General features: G+C 40.2%; 1 long non-coding RNA gene across 6 annotated transcripts in view; it reads left to right on the top strand.

The window, feature by feature from the left end:
* LOC140528074 (uncharacterized) overlaps nucleotides 1–19,151 on the top strand; it is a 261,449-nt gene that overhangs the window by 27,192 nt on the left and 215,106 nt on the right. Inside the window, exon 2 of one of the 6 annotated variants that reach the window (XR_011975061.1) lies at nucleotides 16,997–17,101. The exons of the other annotated variants lie outside the window; for them this stretch is intronic. This is a non-coding gene — a long non-coding RNA (uncharacterized lncRNA). The remainder of the gene's footprint in view (nucleotides 1–16,996; nucleotides 17,102–19,151) is intronic. 6 annotated transcript variants of the gene reach the window in all.

The following is a 19,151-nucleotide window of genomic DNA, read 5'->3' as shown; positions in this document are numbered from 1 at the left end:
GCGCACCCCTGTGGCACTACTAGAATCCTGGGTTGAATAGACTTGATCTGAGTGTGGACATTTCTGTCTAAAGGATGGGGAGTAGACCTTTGATTTCATCAGGACAGGGAGTTCCCAGGTGAAGAAATCCTGCAGGTTGACACCTTCTCTGGCACTTATGGAGTTGCCTAGAACAGCAAGAGGTTAAATGATTTGACAAAACTAACAAACTTGTTCATGTCAGAGTCAAATCTTGAACTCGGGTCTTGTTGGCTCTAACACTGACTCTGCTTTTTGTAACTCTGAAGTAAACATCCCCTTCCTTCCTTCCTTCCTTCCTTCCTTCCTTCCTTCCTTCCTTCCTTCCTTCCTTCCTTCCTTCCTTCCTTCCTTCCTTCCTTCCTTCCTGCCTTCCTGCCTGCCTTCCTGCCTGCCTTCCTGCCTGCCTTCCTGCCTGCCTTCCTGCCTGCCTTCTTTCCTTCCTTTCCTCCTTTTTTCCTTTTCTGAGCATAAGTAGTTTTCAAGTATGTTCTGACCCAGGCCAAGATGGAGAGTTATCTATGTGTGTAGGTTGTTTGTTAAATGGCCTTTTATTTAGCTGAGTTGTTAGCAGCAGTCATCTTTGGTTGGAGGGCAATACCAGGGTGTCAGTCCCTACCATAACTCTTGAATCATTGGAAAGAATGTAAAAACCAGATTTATCTCCCTGGATGACATGGCTGTCATAATTAAATACCATTATATGTCTCTAGCCCCTCTAGTGACAGGCATGCCCTTAGATCCTTCAGAACAAGATATACAGGGACAGAAATAAATTAAACATAACTTTCCAGAATGTTTATTTCCCGTCAGCCTCCATGCCCAATGCAGAAGGTATGGAGATAGGGGTGGATCTCTCCTATTTCCTGAGATCTGCAGGGCAGGTCACTCATTCCATCCTCAGCCCTCCTATGCTTTTTTAGACCTTTGGCTCAACATTCTTACTTTGCATTTTCAGCTGTGCACTGTTGATTCTGGTGACTAGCCAGTCAGCCTCTCCTGCTGGCTCTCGCCCGCAGACTGATGTGATGTGATTTTTTTTGGTCCTCCCCTCATTTTTCATCTCTTATTATGACTCTGGAGGTTTGTTTCCTACATCAAGCTTGTGAAGACAGCTCACTTAGCTAAGTCAAACACCAAGGGGACCTGTTTGTTTCCCCTGAGGAAATTGCCCATCTCTCTCTTTTAACTGTATAGGAGCCAGATCCACCTCAGGAAGCTTCTCAGCTGTCTGTAAAGGGAATCCCAGAACAGTTGAGGGATCCTGAATGGGGTTTACACTGGGGTGGGACTGGGAACTTAGACTGAATGATGCTCAGATGTGGTTTTTTGTTTGTTTGTTTTTGGTGGGAGGGAGGATGGATTGATAGAAAGAAAGAGAAAAGCAGAGGTACAAGGCTGGTCTTATCCTTTCAACAGGACATGGTTATTCTTGCTTCACTGACTACTCATATACTTTCTCCCAACATCTTCCTTTTCTGCCTAGCCAAATCCTACCGTCTTTCCTATTGCTGGCTCAGTTCTGCTTCTTCCATAAAACTTTGCCTGAACATTACTCTCCTCACTGCTCTTCTCCTTTTAACTCCATAAGCGCTTTATACAATTATTTAGTCCCTTTTAATAGGCTGCTCTGCATCCTTCTTGAACTGTTTTTCTCTGAATTTTTCTTGTCTTTCCAAAGCTTTTTCAGGGGAGTGACAATATCTTCTGCTACTTTTGTTATGCTAGACACATAGCAGATGGTCAAAACACATGTGGTGCATTCAAAGATGTGTCCTGGGAAAGGTCCTATTCTCTGGTACAGGAATACGAAGAGCAGTATGTTGGGGAAGGAGGAGAGTATGATTTTGTTTTTGTTTTGTAAGTAAGAGTTGGTCATCTAGGTATAGTGGGTCAGCATTATGGCTGTAATCCATGCTATCATGGACACCGTGGCAGGTGGATTGCTTGAGCTCTGGAGTTCTGAGGTGTTTTAGGTTAAGCAGATTGAGTGTGTACACTAAGTCTAGCACCAGTATAGTGACCCCTCCCTCCCCAGGTGGCATGGGGCACCAGGCTATCTAAACCTGGAGGCAAACAGCCCTGTAAATCAGTCAGCATTGTGATTAGTTCGAGTGGCCATTGTACTTTTGTGTAGGGTGAGATAGGAAGACCCAGTCTTGTAAAAAAAGCAATCACAAAACGTACAAAACTGGGCTTGGTGGTCTACACCTGCTACAAGGGAGAGAGTTCTGACCTGCAATAGGGCTCAAGCCAATTGAGTGTCCTCACCAAGTCTGGCATCAATATGATTACGATGAACCCTTGAGGGAAGGGAACCAGGTTGCCTAAGGAGGGGATAAATTAGTTCAGGTTGGAAACAAAGTAGAACAAATCTTCTGCGTTGAACGGGAGTGAGATCAGTTTGTTCATGAGTCTGAGTGGATGCTGTACTTCTAAATCCCCCCACCCAGTTCCCCTTTTTGGCAATGGTGAGCTGTATGCTCTGGAAGAGCTCTGGGATTCAGCCCTCTCTAGTGTGAAGGTACATGACTTAATACTATTTGACCGAGAAGAAGTTAAAGGGAAACTGAGTTGAGCAGGGTGGATGCTGGTTCAGCTCCTGAATTGTCCTGTGATTCTTCTCCACCCTCTTCTGGGCTCATTTATTATTCACCTGGTCATATCACTTTACATCAACCAACTTCCTCATTTGGGACTTAATTAAGCCATAATGGTAGGTGGGGAATGGTTGTTTCCTGACAATTAGAGAGGGAATGGAGGTTTGGAAAGTCTTGTCACCCTTATTACTAACCTTTTATTAGGAAATGCCTGACTCTTTGGTCTTTCCTTTCTCCCTAACCAAGAACAGCCACATGGTTCTACTGAGGTGACAGCTGTGTTCATTATCCTGGGCAGTCTCTATTGGGCCATTCCTATTACCTTCCTCTGACCAGCTTTCAAGTTTATATCACATAAAGCAGTTAAATGTGCTCTTTCTAAACAGAGTCTTAGAATTTTAGTGCTGAAAGGGACCTCAAGAGATCACTTAGTCCAAACCTCCCTCATTTTCCAGGTTACCTTCCCGAGATCTCTCTCCAGCTGAAAGTGGCCTGTCTCTTCTCAAACTTTCCTAGAGCACTTTGGATATCTTCTTTGACTGATAAACCCTCTGACAAATTTTATACTTATCTGTATTCATATTTTTTTCTTCCCTCCCCCCCCCAGGGGTTCCCCCTTTACTTCTTAAAAGGTAAGGTATACCTTTTTTGGTCTTAGTATCTCCAGTCCTTTTTACACAGCAGATAGTTAATTGTTGAATAAAGAAAGAGAAGCTAAGAGATAAAGTCACTGGCCTGTCATACAGCTTTAAGTGATAGTTGGGGGCAGCTAAGTGACTCAATGGGTAGAGAACAGGATCTGGAGTCAGTAAGACTTGAGTTCAAATGTGGCTTCAGACACTTATTAACTGTGTGACCTTGGATAAGTCACTTAATTTGTTTGGCTGAGCTTCCTCATCTTTAAAAGGAACCGGAGAAGGAAATGGCGAACCACTCTAGTATCTTTGCCAAGAAAACCCCAAATGGGAGTCACAAAAAGTCAGACACAACTGAAATGACTGAACAACAACAAAGCAATTGCTGAGACGAACCCAATTTTTCTTATTTCAGATTCAGTGTTCTATCTACCACTGATGCGGTTTGGGGTGCTGGGAACCCCAAGATGTCAGGGTACAGGACAAAAATCTGCCTGGGAAGAATTCAAGCACTCAAACCTTCTTTCAGTCAAAGTAGCAAGGTTTATTGTAACACCAATAAGAGAAGACCAATAGAACCAGTTCACAATTCCTAGTGAATCTGCAGGTTGATGAGGATGGGACTGACCCATATATATATATATATAAAGAAGAAGCCAGTGAAAAGATCTTGATAGGATTAAGGAGTGGTAAATAGTGGGGGGTGGGGGGGACAAGAGCTATAATAAAAGGAAGGTTAAGTAAGCTAATTAGGTGATCTAGATGGGTTGGATCTACCAAATTACCTTAGCTGGAGGTCAGTGATCTGGGCTTCTGAAATGGGAAAATTCAGGGTCTGGATCCCATCACCACTATCTAGTTTTGTGAAGAAGGAAAGGTCTTATATCTACTAATCAACACATTTTAAAAGTGCTTATGTGAAAGATACTCTAAGACAAGGGTTCTTAATGCCTTGGTTCCCTTTGTCAGTCTGGTGAAATCTGTAGATCCCTTCACAGAAAAAGAATGTTTTCAGATGCATAAAATAAATACACAGGATTAAAAAGGAAAGAAATTTTATTGAAATTTTTTATTTAGAAAAAAAAACAAACAGATTCATAGATCTCAGATTAATTCTAGAAATATATGATAATAAATTCTTCTTGATTCTGTTCTGAATAGTGTGGGTCAGTGCTAAAAAGGTAAAATTCTTGGATTACACTTAGGAGGAGAAACTTAATTCTTTGAGATTCTGGACTTGGCTCGTTGGAAGTTTGAGGCACTGTCACGTGCTTTAGACGAGGAACTGGTTCCTTTCTTTGTCTCTACCTCTTTTCCAATGTTGTGCATATGAGTGACCCACTTGCAACCTTTCCTCTTTAGAATTGTTCGAAGATCACTTGCTATAACTTTGTGTCTGCCCTTCCTGTTGGCAGTATGTCTCCTCAGTGACATAACTAGCTCAAGGCAAGTGAAGCTTTGCCTCAGGATGCAGACACAGTTGGGAGTGAGAAGATGCTTCCTCTCCATGATAAGAATGAGTCGCATTCCCAGTGCCTTGCTCTTGGTTCTTCAGCACTCCATGGACTGCTTTTCTCAGGATTCCCTTGCCATTGTCCTTCTATTCTGGGACTTGTCTTTCCTCTGAATCTGGGGAAGGAGGAAGATTAACTTTTTCAAGGGTAGGTTGCCTCCACTTTCATGGTCAGGCTGTCCTTTGCATCAACACTACACCTTTCCTCAACGATGTTTTTGTCCCAAGTGAAAGAATTCTTAGTTTTGACTGTCCCAATGACTATCTTGCCACCTTCCCATTCAGGAAGTTTGTTATTATGCCAAAGCAAGAACTGGATAGAACAGAGTAGTAGCCTGCACTGGGATTTCTTCCAGTGGTGGAAAGAATGACTCCTTTTCTCAGGCTTAAGAGGTCGGAGTGCTAAGAATACACCCCTTAAAACAGAAAAGCTGCTTTGTCTTTATCTTTGCCTCCCTGGCTACCTTAAGTGCCATGGGATTCAAGAACCTTTTTGACTTAAGAGTTCATGAGTGGAGTTGGACAAAATAAGTATGGATGTGTATGGGGGCAGGGGAGGAGTGCTGATGCTTGAATGCCTGCCCACACTTTCATTCTCGGATTGCTTTTAGGAATAAATATGTCATAAAATGGAAGTTGAGGTTGTGAGGGAGAGCTTGACAGAAGGGTGGAGTGGGGCTCAGAAGGGATATAAATAATATCCTCTGTAGGAAGATGTTTTGGACTCTCTTATTTAGAAGCTGCAACCCCTTGCTTATGTGAGTTTTACAAATTCCTGGTGAATCTGTGAGGAGGAGGAATGTGTGGCACATGGTCCTTGCCTTGTTTGTTCTAAAACTAGGTGTTTCCAGATGAGGAACAGGAAGTGGATTTTAATTGGTCTATGGGAAATAGCATTCATTTGGGTTTCTAAGATTTTTTCCTTTTATCCACTCTTATTACCTCTATTTTCTACATTCCACTCCCCATTCCCCTACCTTGAACCCTCTAGACATTTCAAATACACTTTCAACGTTAAGTACAGAATTTCATTGTTACTCCTCTGTCCCGAAGGCATTATTAAATGAAGCCCAGGTGGGTAAGCAGTCTTTGGTTTTTTCCTCCACTCTATACCTTTTCCTAATCTCCAAACCCTGAGACAGTACATAAACACTCCCTCCTTTAAAAAAAAATTGGGATATTTGCCTATTTCCATTTTTGTAACAGTTTTCTCATTTTCCATGATGCCTTCGAGATTTACTTATCACACCTGAAAGATCTTTTGGTGTTATCTAAAGTTAGGACTAGGTCATCTCTGAGATCCTTTCCAGTTTGAAAATCCCCAATTCTGGAACATGGCTGTTAAAGTAAATCATCATAATATTTTAAATCATTTTGTTTGAAGGTAGATGATGATTTACACCATTGGCACTTCAAATGGAGCTTCATACCTTAAATTGTTTTTTTGAAAGGGTAAGCACTAGGTGGTAAAGGAAAATTGGAAGAAAATACTTTTCTGACCCCTCACTTTCAGTTTATGGGCACCATCTTTCCCAACTCCTCATTTCAGAAGGTTGCCTCTGCTTCCCTCCTCATTCTTACCTGAGCACCTTTGAATTGTCTATCTAAAAAATAGCACTAGGGGAGTGAACTTTGCATTAGATACTTGATTTTTTATGCCACTTCAGTTCATTTTTTAATGGATGGTTTATGTGAATGGTTTATTAATGATTAAGTAGTTTTGCTGGAGTGGTTAGATTCTAACATGCTGTCTCCTCTGCTTCTGAAGAACTTACAATAGATATTTATAGTATTTGTATCCCCAACACTTAGCACAATGTTTGGCACATAGTAGGCACTTAATACATTTTTATTGACTATTGCGTTTTTAATAAAAACTCTAAAATTATCTCACAGTTGTTAGCTCAGTCTCCAACCTAGGAAAAAAATAACTTTAATTACAATAGACTGAGGTTCAAACCTCTGCCCTTTTTAAGTCTGTGCACTATAAGCTATTCACTGGTCTTCCTCCCTAAAGCCCTTCTGTATAAAATTAAGAAGAATAGAGCTCAAATAGCAGTTATGCTTGGTCATAGTTTTATATCAATAATAAGGAATTAAGAACAATTTAAGGAAATAGAGAAGTTGGAAGTAGTTTTTTTCAACCATATATATATGTATATATGTATGTATGTATACGTCATCTCAGGAGTATGCACAGGTAGAGGAAGGGGAGAGACCTCTAGCTGGATTACCACTCTACCATTTGTCTCCATCTAAAGTCCCCCATTGAAATATCTCTGTCTTCCACCACCTTCAGACTACAGCTTGACACAGCATTGCCACATTTCGAGCAACATTTGAAACTCAAAATCAATCTTGTCCAGGCTCCTTGCCTTAGCACCTTCCCCCAGTCATGGTGTTCAGTCTCTCGATCACTATTCAAGGGGTTCTATGTGGACCAAGAACTCCATCTTCCTTCAGGCACTTCTTTGTGTCCCCAAAGCACTTAAAAGTATGCAGAGATGGGACTGGACACACTCCCTTGATTACATTGGTTTCAAAGACCTGTTAACTTTGCTTTTATATGTAAATTATTGGTCTTGATTTATCTCCAATTTTATTTAAGCCTGCTATCCTCTTCATGAATGATTGTTGATAAAAAATTAGAAATACAAATAACTGGAGTAGAGGTTTCTGCTTTTGGCTCCACATATATTATCAATCAGCTTTTCCCTGGAGTGGAATGGGGGAGAAGTGAGAAGAAAGCTCATCGGACCTTCTGAGGTACCAGACTAGACCCTCCTAATGAGAAGGTGGCAAACTATTAAGAATCAGGAAATGGGACAATTACTTTCCCCCAGAACTTGAAGGTATTTCATTGCAAAGACAATTGCTGACTGTGACCTGTAATGGTGACTTTTTTTTTGTCTTTGAGTTTTGTGTTAAGAGAACATAAGTGACAGTATGGCATGTGACTTTCCAAGAGGCCTTTCCCAATTCTTCGGTTTTTTAACTCCCCCCACTCACTTGTGCATTTTAGGGTATATATCCTTTATTTACTTATCTGTGGACTTACATCCATAGTAGAATACAAGTGTACTGATGGCAGTATTCCTTTTATTTTTGTACTGATGTTCGATACCTAGCATACGGCTGGCAGCCTGATTGGCACTTCCTAAGTACTTATTGATGGCTATCTCCCCACCCTCCAGGTTTTCTCCAGACAAGTAAATCTCCTATATCTGTTTTTCTCCCCTTTTCTGGAGTGAGATCTTATGGGAAACACAGCTTTTAGCTTCCTGCCACTTCTTTGCTGTAACATCAGTTGAAAAAAATAGGGTCATAATCAAGACCCAGAGATAATTAGAATTTCTGGAGGGTGCCCGGCTCTATGCTCTTTTTACTCTTCTACACCCCTGGGCGCTGGGGATGGAGATAGAGGAGAGTGCTACTCACTCTAGGTCTAGGAAAGTCTAGAGGGGCAGAAGGGGATGGTGGACAGAAAGCTGCTTCCTTGAGCCAGGGGCACCCGGGGTTCAAGTTTGCTGGAACCAGCTGTTATGGGATGCTCTGAGTCCATTGTGAAATTTTCGGTGTCATCATTTACACTCCAGGAAGTGGTAAACTTGATAAATCAAGGCTTGATTTATTGTTTTGTTGATTGTCTAGGTTTAAGAAAGTGTGAGAGAAAATGTTAGTAATATAGGGAAAGCTAGGTGGCACAGCAGATGGAGTACACCACCCTCCCCTTCACCCCCTCCACCTCTGTCAGGAGGACCTGAGTTCAAATCCAATCTCAGATACTTACTAGCTGTGTGACTGACATTGGATAATTGCCACCCCCCCCCCCCAAAGTAACATAGGTTAAACTTTAAAAGTATGTATATTATTTTTCTTTCCAGAAGACTGATTTGTTAAACTTTAACCAGCACATTCCTGGTTTAAGTCGTATCTCTGAGACCTAGTGCAAGTCACTCTTGGTGCTCCGTTAACATCATCATCATCAATAATGATAATAATGATAACTAATATTTATGTGGCGCCACTCTGTGTCAGGCACTGTGTTACATGATTTACAGATGTCTCATTTGATCCTAAAACAACCCCGGTAGGTAGATTCTATTGTTATCCCCATTTTATAGATGAGAAAAGTGAGGCAAATAGAGGTTAAATGATTTGACCAAGGTCATATAGTTATTAAGTATCTAAGACTGAATTTGAACTCAGGCCTTCCTAGCTCTCTCCACTGGACCAAGAAAAGAAGATGCTGACTCGCATTACAAGGAGACATACATTATAAGAGGAAGTTTACTCTATATCGCTAAAACCACAGGTCGGGTTCCCATTCCAAAGGGGAGGCTTCTCCAAGGGATCACTGGATAATAATTCCTGGAATCTCAATGTGCCTTCTTTCAGTAAATAGTTGTTGGGCATTTGTGGTGCAAAGAACTGTGCTGGAAAGAATGGAGACTCTTAACTCTCACCTTTCCTTGTGATTTCCTTAATCTGTGTTCTACTTTTTAATTGTGGTTAGGATCTCCTGCCACCCTAGTGGGTCTAGAGGATCTTGACTAAATAAAAAAAAGTAGGATAAGAAAATTAGGGTTGTTTAGGGGCAAAGTAAGTGTTTTAGTCTTGGTAGGTCACTCTGGATCCTCCAAAGGTAAAGCTCCATCTCCATTGTTATGTATGACCCATGTCTCTTCTGCTGTTTACTAGCATAGATAATTGAGATGTCAGATTGCACAAGTATTGGACCACCCGTTGATGTAGAAAACAGCGTGTCTTGGGCTAAAGATACAAAAATTAAAACAAGATTCTTATTATCAAAGAGCTTAAAATATAATCAGGTGACACAGCATGTATACATGATAAGTATTAATCAGGATACAATGACACATAGTGGCAAAGGAAAGCTGTAGATAATGTTATAAGAAAGTTGGAGGAGGGAGAGATTGTTTCTTCTAAAGGGTTCAGGGAAAGCTTCATGGAGGATGTCAATGGAACCTGGGTTGAGCTTTGGAGGAAAAGAATTTTTTTCAGGCTGTGATAAGAGAGTATGTTTCATGTATGGGAATGGACTAGAATTAAGGAGGAAACGAATTTTTTTCAGGCTGAGATAAAGGAGTATGTTTCATGTAGGAGAATGGACTGTAATTAAGGAGAAGTGAGAGAAAATAGGATGAGATTGGGCAATAGTCAGTTTGGATGGATTGTAGACTACGTGAAAGGGAATAACATGAGAAGCAAGTGTGGAAAGGTAGATTGGAACTAGATGATGAATGGCCCTTACATGCCATATTAAAGAATGGGGGTAGCTAGGTGGTGAAGTGGAAAGAGTGCCGCCTGAAGGCAGGGAACTCATTTGTCTGAGTTCAAATCTATCTTCAGATACTTACTAGGTGTGTGACCCTGGGCAAATCACTTACTCATGTTTGCCTCCGTTCCTCATCTGTAAAATGAGCCAGAGAAGGAAAGATAAACTGCTGTAATATCTTTGCCAAGAGAACCCCCGTGTGGGTCATGAAGAGTCTGACATGACTGAACAACAACAAAATTTTATCATCCAGGTAGTAGGAAGCCAATAAAGGTTGTTGATCTTGGGTGTAACATGATCAAATCCATACCTTAGGGATAATTGAATTGACTATATTATTAATAATATTGACTTATCCCTGCTCCTTCCTCAATTTATTTTAAAGATCACTCTATTCAGGAAAATAAGAAGATGGGGAAATTAAGCTATTTTTGGTTGCCATGGGAATTAGCTTCTCCTTTTCCCCCTCCATAGACTATGTATGGGGGTGTTACAGCACATACCCATTCCTTTGGATCTGTTATTTAGTAGGATTTGTGACTTGGAATCACAGGTCAGCACTCCAGAGAAGCAGCTCCAAAGGATCGCTATTTCTTAACCTACTCCACGGTTGTCTCATTCTTCAGTTCCCTTGCCCCACTCCTCTAGTGTTTACAAGACTATTTCATAAGGATACTGTACCTTGAAGGGAGAGTGCATTGCCCTAGGCATCAATTTTTGTTGTTCTTTGCTCATTTCATTCATGTCTGACTCTGTGACTCCATCTGGGGTTTTCTTGACAAAAATACTGCAGTAGTTTTCCATTTCCTTCTCCAGCTCATTTTTACAGATGAGGAAACTGAGGCAAACAAGGTGAACTGAATTGCCTAGGTTTACACAGCTAGTAAGTGTCTGAAGCCAGATTTGAACTTAGGTCTTCTTGCCTCCAGGTCCCTTGCTCTATCCTTTGAGCTACCTAGTTGGCCACTAGGCATTAAAACCTATCCTGAATTTTTCAAAGTCTTCAGGGCACTGAACCCCTGCTGAGGGTTCAGGATCTCCTGATTTTTCCATTCCCCTGCCCACCAGTTTGTACTTGTGGAGAGCAAAGTCTGTATCTTTCTCTGCCATACACCTAGTAGGTGCTTAATGAATGCTGTTGAATTGCTTTAAAGCATGTGTTTAGATGAGCACAGGATCATCAGCATTTGCTTTCAAAAGGACTGTCTGTTATTATTGTGAGGCTAAGGACGCCATAGGCATATATACCAGGAGCAATCTTTCTTACTTATACATAGAATGTTAGCTGGAAGACTGCTATGGTCCAAATCATTCATTTTATTGGGGAGGAAACTGAAGCCTAAAGAGGGAAAATTGAGCAAGGTTTTCCAATCCAGTAAGTGTAGTAGCAAGAGCTAGAACACAGGTCTTACTCCACATAGTCACACTCATTAACCAATCAACAAGTATTTATTAAATACCTACTATGTGCCAAGCATAAGAGTATATCTCTTAGTAGGGGCAGCTATATGGTACAGTGGATAGAATGCTGGGCCCAGAGTTAGGAAGACTTGAGTTCAGATCTGGCCTCAGACACTTACTGGCATAACCCTGTTTGCCTTAATCTCGTGGAAATGATGAACCGCTCCTGTATTTTTGCTTAGAATACCCCATGAACAGAGGTCTACAGAGTCACAAAGAATTGGACAGGCTTGAACGACTAAACAGCAAATGTTCCAGGCATTGTACTGATTTTTGAGGATACAGAAACAATGCCTATTGTCAAGGAGTAACAAGCCAGTTCATTCAATAAATGCTTGAGCCCCTGCAGTGTTATAGACCCTGTGAAATTAAAAAGAGGAATAAAATGATCTAATCTCTATTGGTACATCAACAGCTAGAAATGAGCTGGCAAGTCAGTGAACCTCTGTTTTCTCATCTGGGCACAATGAAAACCTCTACTTCTCAGGGTTGTTGTGAGGATAGAATGAGACAATTTTGTGAAACACTTTGTAAACCTTAAAGTGCTACAGAAATGATGCTGTCAGCTTCACCATCACCATCACCATCACCATCACCATCACCATCACCATCACCATCACCATTATATCCATTACTTGATCTTATAGCACTTTATACTATTATATAATACCAATTAAAATATAATATACATATTCATCTATGTACATTGTCCCATCACATACTAATAGATTGTAATTTCCTTGAGGACAGGCATTATGTTTCTTTGTTTCTCCCCTCCTGTCCACTATGGTACAATGCACACAAGTGCTTAATATAAAAGTTGTTCCAAAAGTCTTAGTTCAGTTTTAAGCTTTAATAATTTCAGAATTATAAATACTACAAAACTACAAAAATATTTGAGAAATTATGTACATTTCAAAATATTCATATATTTCTCATGACAAGTCAGTTTAACTACCATTTCTTTCTACGTATCATTCTAGTTGATTTTTGAAATTTGTCAAAACTTTAACCAGCTGCAGCCCAGTAACTGAAAGGATTGCATTTGTAATTCTAGCCTTAAGATTAAATGTAACTGGGAAATATTTAACAAAATAAAAAAACAATAAACTGTAGATAATGTGAATTTGTGGTTTTCTAGGTCAATATGTAGCCCACAGAAGTCTTTATATAGACTCTAGTGACTCCCCCTTTCCTATCTGAGTTATTTAGATCACTGATCTAAATAATGAGGTTTTGATATGCACACAAGTTTTGATGTGAACCTGAAAGGAAAAGTCTAATGGAGCTATGTTACCTATTCTAGGTGGCCAAGTTAGGAATATCAATCCATTGGTCTGAGAAAATGTCATCTAGAAATGCCCCCCCCCCCCCCCATAATGATAGGGTGCTTAGTCTTGTTAAAAATTAAAGTTTTTATTAGTCAAATTTTACAAAAACAAATAAATGTAAAATGAATTTAAATGGCTAGATTTTAGAAGGATTTTTTGCTGTTTGTAGAATTTCTGTTTCTGAAGTTATTAGAGCTTAAAACATCACTAAGACTTCAGGGACATCCTATACTTCTGAATGAATACCCTAGCTTCAAGGGATCTATTCAGGGGAGTCTTCATGGAGGTTGTGGCATTTTAAATGGGCCTTGAAGGATGGATACAAGTAGAAAGCAGAGGAAAAGGATTATTTTATTTTCATGGGAATAAGAAGAAGCTTCAGAATCATTGTGCTCTACATGAATTGTTGACATAGTATGTTTTTTTAAACTTCCAGTATCTATAGGAAGAATGATTATGACAAAACGATGTATAAAAAATGGGTGATAAAGCCTGAGAATAAGCCTGCATGCCATTGAAAGGAGAGCCTTGTCTGGAGTTGTTGCTACATGTGGATAAATACCTTCCTAAAAAAACTTCCCACTAGACTTGAGTTCAGGGAATGATTTAGGGTATTTACAGGACCGGATAGTTCTCTTGTAGGGAGGGTCACAGATCTCATGTTGGAAGGGATCTCAGAAGAGGACATCGTGGCCCAAAAAGGGGGGCCTCATTCTTGCCCCTTGCCAGATTGCTGGTCACAGGATTGTAAACTCATAGATCCAGAGTCAGAAGGACCTTTAAAAGCAATCAGATCAGAACACCTAATTTCACAGATGAGAAAACCAAACCATAGAAAGGTCAGGTGCCTCGTCCAGGTTTCCTTTTGCTTAGTCATTTTTCAGTAGTGTCCGACTCTTGGTGACTCCCTTTTGGAGTTTTCTTGGCAAAGGTACTGGAATGGTTTGCCATTACCTTTTGCAATTTATTTTACAAATGGAGAAACTGAGGCAAGCAGGATTAAGTTTGCCCAGGTTTACAGACCAAGTAAGTGCTTGGTGGCAGGATTTGAACTCAGGTCTTCCTGACTTTAAGTCAAGTCTGTTCATTACATTACTTAGTTACCTGCTTCTGATCTCTCCTAGAGCTCCTTACTACTTGTGTAAATTTGGGAAGCTCTGTTTAACCTCTCTGGGCCTCAATTTCTATCTGTAAAATAAGGTTGAATGAGTAGATGAGGTCCCTTGAAACTTTTTATCCTATAAAGAGACATAGTACCAAGTATAGGCTACAACAGTTGCTCTATGAGAAAATGAAATACTCCACATTTCCACAACCTTGTTCCTGTTATTGGGGAGCTTTGTAGTCCAGTTGGAGTGTGAGGCCTGTACCCTTACCAGGTCACATTGAAGAAATGCAAATGAGAGTATATGGGTTCAGCTGTGGAAATAATGTGCTAGACTGCGGGGGTAAGGAACCTGAGGTCTCGAGGCCATATGTAGCCCTCTAGAGCCTCAAGTGTGGCCTTTTGTCAGAACCCAAATTTCATTCAATCAAAGGGCTGCACTTGAGGACCTACTGGGTCACATGTGGCCTCAAGGTCTCAGGTTCCCCAACCCTGTGCTAGAAGGATAAAGGGCTTAGAGATCTCATCTTTTACCTTTCCCCCAAATCCATCCCTCTTCAGTTCTTTCTCATTTCTGTGAGAAATCCTCACTATCTTTCTAATTTCCCAGATTCTCAACCTCCTCCTTATCCCTGACATCTCACTCAACTGCATTTTTAAAGTTACTAGAGATCTCCTAATTGCCATCTCAAGATTCCATCCTGCTCAGCCTCCCCAAAGCATTTGACACTGTTTATAACTGGCTCCTGAATACTTACTCTATCCTCTCTGAATACTTTCTGTGTCCTCTCTGGGTTGCTGAAAGAATTACGTGTGTCACCTTTAAACCTCGAATATCTTCACAATTCATGGAAACAGCATTTTTATAACCTGTTTAAAAATCTTTCATATGAAAAATTTCAGTAGATTTTAAACCCTTTTGATAAAAATATAAAAAATGCATCACTTCCCAATTAGTTTGCAAAAACAAATGAAATTGATTAGTTGAATTTCAACAAAACTCACTGTTATATAGAGTTGAAAAACCAATCATATGATTTAGTATAAGGACAAGCCAATGATGCACTTTTTGTCTGTGTGAGGCATATTTCAGCTACAATAAATGTAAAATTAAATGTTGAAACACTTAAATCAAAATGAAATCTTCTAATCTCTTCATCACAAAGTATTAAACCAAGATTTTAAAAAATAATGAAGCATATATATTCAATCACATTAAGGTCTTAAAACATTAGTACTGATGATAACATTTTAGGGAGAGCCAAAAGGCTTTTCAGACTATTAAATAAAATGCTTAAAAACATTTCATTTGAACTCATCCCTTAAAGTTTTTTTGCATATATTTTTTAAAAAAATATTTTATTTCATTAAATATTTCCCAGTTGCATTAATACTTTTTAAGCATTCATTTTTTAAAATGTTGAGTTCCAAGTTTTCTCCCTTCTTCCTGCCCCTCCTTCACATCTTGAGACAGAAATGTGCTATTGATTATCATGCAAAACATCTTTCCATATTAGTCATGTTCATAAGAAAATATATAAAAAAACCCTAATAAAAATAAGGTGAAAAAACTAACATTCACTTTTTTTGGATGAATGTCACGTTGTTGGTTCACATGGAGTTTACAAACTGCTAAAACTTTATTTCCTCCCCGAAGGAGTGGTTTTCTAGCCACATCTTCTGTCTCTCAGTAGCTAGCTATGAGACCTTCCCCGGTTTAAATCTGACTTTTTGTGTCTTTGAAATATGTTAGTTGATCCCAAAGATCCCTTAGAATTCTGACCTTCCATACTTGATCATGTTTTTCAATAGTAACATTATACTTTCCAACATTTTATATTCTAAAGTCTTCAAGCTCTGGCCCTCTATGGTCTATTTTCTGACATTCTGTATTCTTTCATCAATGAGAGCTAGCAACTGATGTTTAAATAATATACTCGGGTTGTTTCGCTTGATGTATGTTTTAGAATGTAGACTTAGAATATACACTAATAATTATTTGTACAGTAATACCTGTACGTGATTTAAAATAAGTAAATGTACATATGGTGCTCTATTTTTTTTTCTGAGAGGGATACACAATTAAAAAAGTTTTAGAGACCATTACTCTAGCAAACTACATCTGCATTCTTTATAATTCCTGGTGGACACGTCTGCTTTCTCAACTTAATTAGTTGGGATACATCTCCCTCTTGTGTTCAGCTAGCATTACTGTAAGGTTTTAGTTAAAAAAATTCATTGAGTTAGGTTTCCTTCCATGTCAAGTAATACCCCTGTGTAACTCAAAGGACATGGGTTGGTATTTCTGCCTAGCGTGAAGAATGACCTGAGCTCTTGTTCCATTAGAATACTGTTTCTCCTTAACCTGCTTTTTACAGTCTCAGAATATGAAAATTGATAGGAACATCAGTGTTCTTATACTTCAACCCATACATGACAAGCCTCCGGGAGTCCCACCTCTGCTTGGAGACCTCTCGGGAATTCTGTTACCCCCTAGAGATCTGAGGAGTGATTTAGGTTCATCTTCCTAGGAGAGAACACAAAATATCCTAGAGTTCCCCTTTTCCCTACAGTCTCATCTTTTTACCCCTGTGCCAGAGAACTTTTTTCCTCCTTATACAGGGGAAATAAATAGCAGAGAAGGCAGCATTTGATAACCTCTGAAAAGGAGAGCAGGCACATTCATAAGATGCCAGGACACTGGGCAATTTCCAGGGCCCAGAGCTGTTCTCTTTTCACTCCAACGAATTGTTGACAACTTTGGAGAGCAATTTCAGTTGATTTATGAAATGGGAAGCCAGATGACAAAGGGGTGAGGGATGAGCAAGAGGAAAAGTGGAGGCAATAAGTGTAGACAGATTTTTTTCTGGGCAATTAGAAGAGAGATAGAGGAGTAGGGGAGGAGACAGTAGTTACGAAAGAGAGAGAGAATGACTTGAGTGGACAGTCTGTTGGAGAAGATGGGAAGGAATGGGAACAGAGTCACGTGGTAGAAGAGTTGGTCTTGACCAGATGAATAACCTCTTCATCTTAGGTAAGAGGAAAGGAAGAGAGCCTGGAGCATGATTCCAAAGGATTTTGAGAAAAAAGGAGGAGAGAAGAGAGACCTCAAGTTCAGTGACCTCAATTTTCTTGCAAAGTAAGAGGTGAAGTCCTTTGCAGAGAGGGTGGGGAAAAGGGGAACTGTGGGAGGCTTGAGGACACAAGTGCAGAAGCGGTGGTTTAGATGAACTTTTATTCAGCAGCATATGATTAGGAATAGAGGAGACAGAAGATGGGATTTGGCAAGGGATGAGCAGTGATAGAGGGATATTTTAATCAATTAATGAGCATTTATTAAATTCCTGGAATTAGGATGGATTCGAGAAGACTTTCTGTAGAGCGTGGGATTTTAGGTGAGACTTAAAGGAAGCCAGGGAGATCAGTAGTTGGAGTAGATGAAGGAGGGCTTGCTTTCCAGGCATGGGGAACAGCCAGAGAGAATACCCAAAGTTGAGAGATGGAATGTCTTATTCAAGAATCAGAAACAGTAGAAGAAAGTTCAGGGTTGTAGGGTCAAGATTGTGTGTAGGGTCAAGGAGGGAAGTTAGATCAGGAGAAAAATAACCTGAGAAAGTAATGAGGGGTGGAGAGATTGGAGGGTAAAGAATATGCTAGAAGAGGGGAGACATGAAGAGATGTCAATGACAGGACGCTGTGGTCAGATAAAGGAATACCAGAGTTTTTTGATTCAGGAAGTTGAACACTTGTGGCTAATAATGAGATACAGGGTATTAACATTCCAATGTGTCACTGATTGGGGTGAAAGGAAAAGTCATGGGATTTGAGGAGCCTGAGGGATCTGGAAGGTTAGAGTATTTGAGGGATTATCCACTAAAATGTTAAAGGCTACTAATAAAAGAGTAGGAATTAAGGAAGAGAGGAAGACAGTGAGCCAGGTCCTGAACTCCTTGGGAAAGGAGGGAGAGTGACTTGGGAACCTTTAGAAAGTAGTGTGATATGTATAGAGTGAAAATTTAAAAAAGCAAACTTCAAAGGAGAAGAGAGTGCTGAGTGATTGATCAGTCTAAGGGAGAGTCTGAAAGTGGCAGTGGGGATCAAGATGTATTCTGACTCTTTCTCCAGGACCAGTGTGTTGGGTACGAGAAAAGGGGCAAGCCAGTGTTAGAAGGGATGGCCAAGGATGTAGTGTCATCTGGGGAAAGTCAAGACGGCATGAGTGCATATGGACAGAAGGGATAGGGGGAAAAGTCCAAGATGAAAAGAAGTTCCTTCATTAGGGAACAGGAATTCCAGAGGTAACAGTAGAAAGGATGAACTGAGTTTGAATGGGATACGGGTGAGGAAAGGTTGAGAACACTGGAGATGAGAGAATGAGAGGTGACAGGGATAATTTACTTAGATGTAAGGGATGATTAAACAGTACAAGGATATGGAAAAAATCAGGTAGTGGGGTTTGCCTGCCACAGTGGTAGAAGTTGGTGGCAGATGAAATGGAAAACAAAGTGCAAGTAAAAATAAGCCCCAAGGTCCTGTTCAGGTCCTAACTGTATTAAACGAGTTTATGTATATATTACAGTGTATATAAGGCAAGGAATCACTTTTGGTGGAATTAGCAGAGAGAACATAGAAGAGCCACCCTATGGCCCACTGCTTGAATCAGCTAGCTGAGCTGGTGGGAGCTTGCAGGGTAACTAGTGTGTTGGAGGACCTTGTTGCTCCAGGAATAAGAGTTCAAATCCTATGAATACCAAGATTCCTACTCTTATGCTTGGGTCCTTTTTCATCACTTCTTCTATTTGGGTTTTTTTTTTTTTATGATAGCAATTTAACAGTCTTCTCTACCTTCTGGCTCCCTTCAACATTCAGCTCAAATCTGACCTTCTGTAAGAATCCTGTCTCAGAAACCTGTTCTAGGCTCTCCCCATCCCTGCTACTGCTAGTGCCCTCCCTCTGGAATGACTTCTATTTACGCTATCCGTATTTTAGGTATGTTTCATGTGCATAGTTATTTGCATGTTGTCCTCCCCTTAGAAATGTGCATGGTCTGGGATTGTGTTTTATCCTTCATTGTATGCCCAGCCTTTTATCATAGTACCTGGCACATAATAAACGTTTAATAAATGTTTGATTCATTTATAGGGTAGACCAGTCCCTCACAATGGGCCTGTGGCCTAGGAAAAGTGTAG

The sequence above is a fragment of the Notamacropus eugenii genome, chromosome 2 (genome assembly GCF_028372415.1).
Source record: "Notamacropus eugenii isolate mMacEug1 chromosome 2, mMacEug1.pri_v2, whole genome shotgun sequence".
NCBI classification, from domain to species: domain Eukaryota; kingdom Metazoa; phylum Chordata; class Mammalia; order Diprotodontia; family Macropodidae; genus Notamacropus; species Notamacropus eugenii.
Note: the sequence above shows the minus strand (reverse complement) of the source record. Positions and strands in the feature narration are given on the sequence as shown.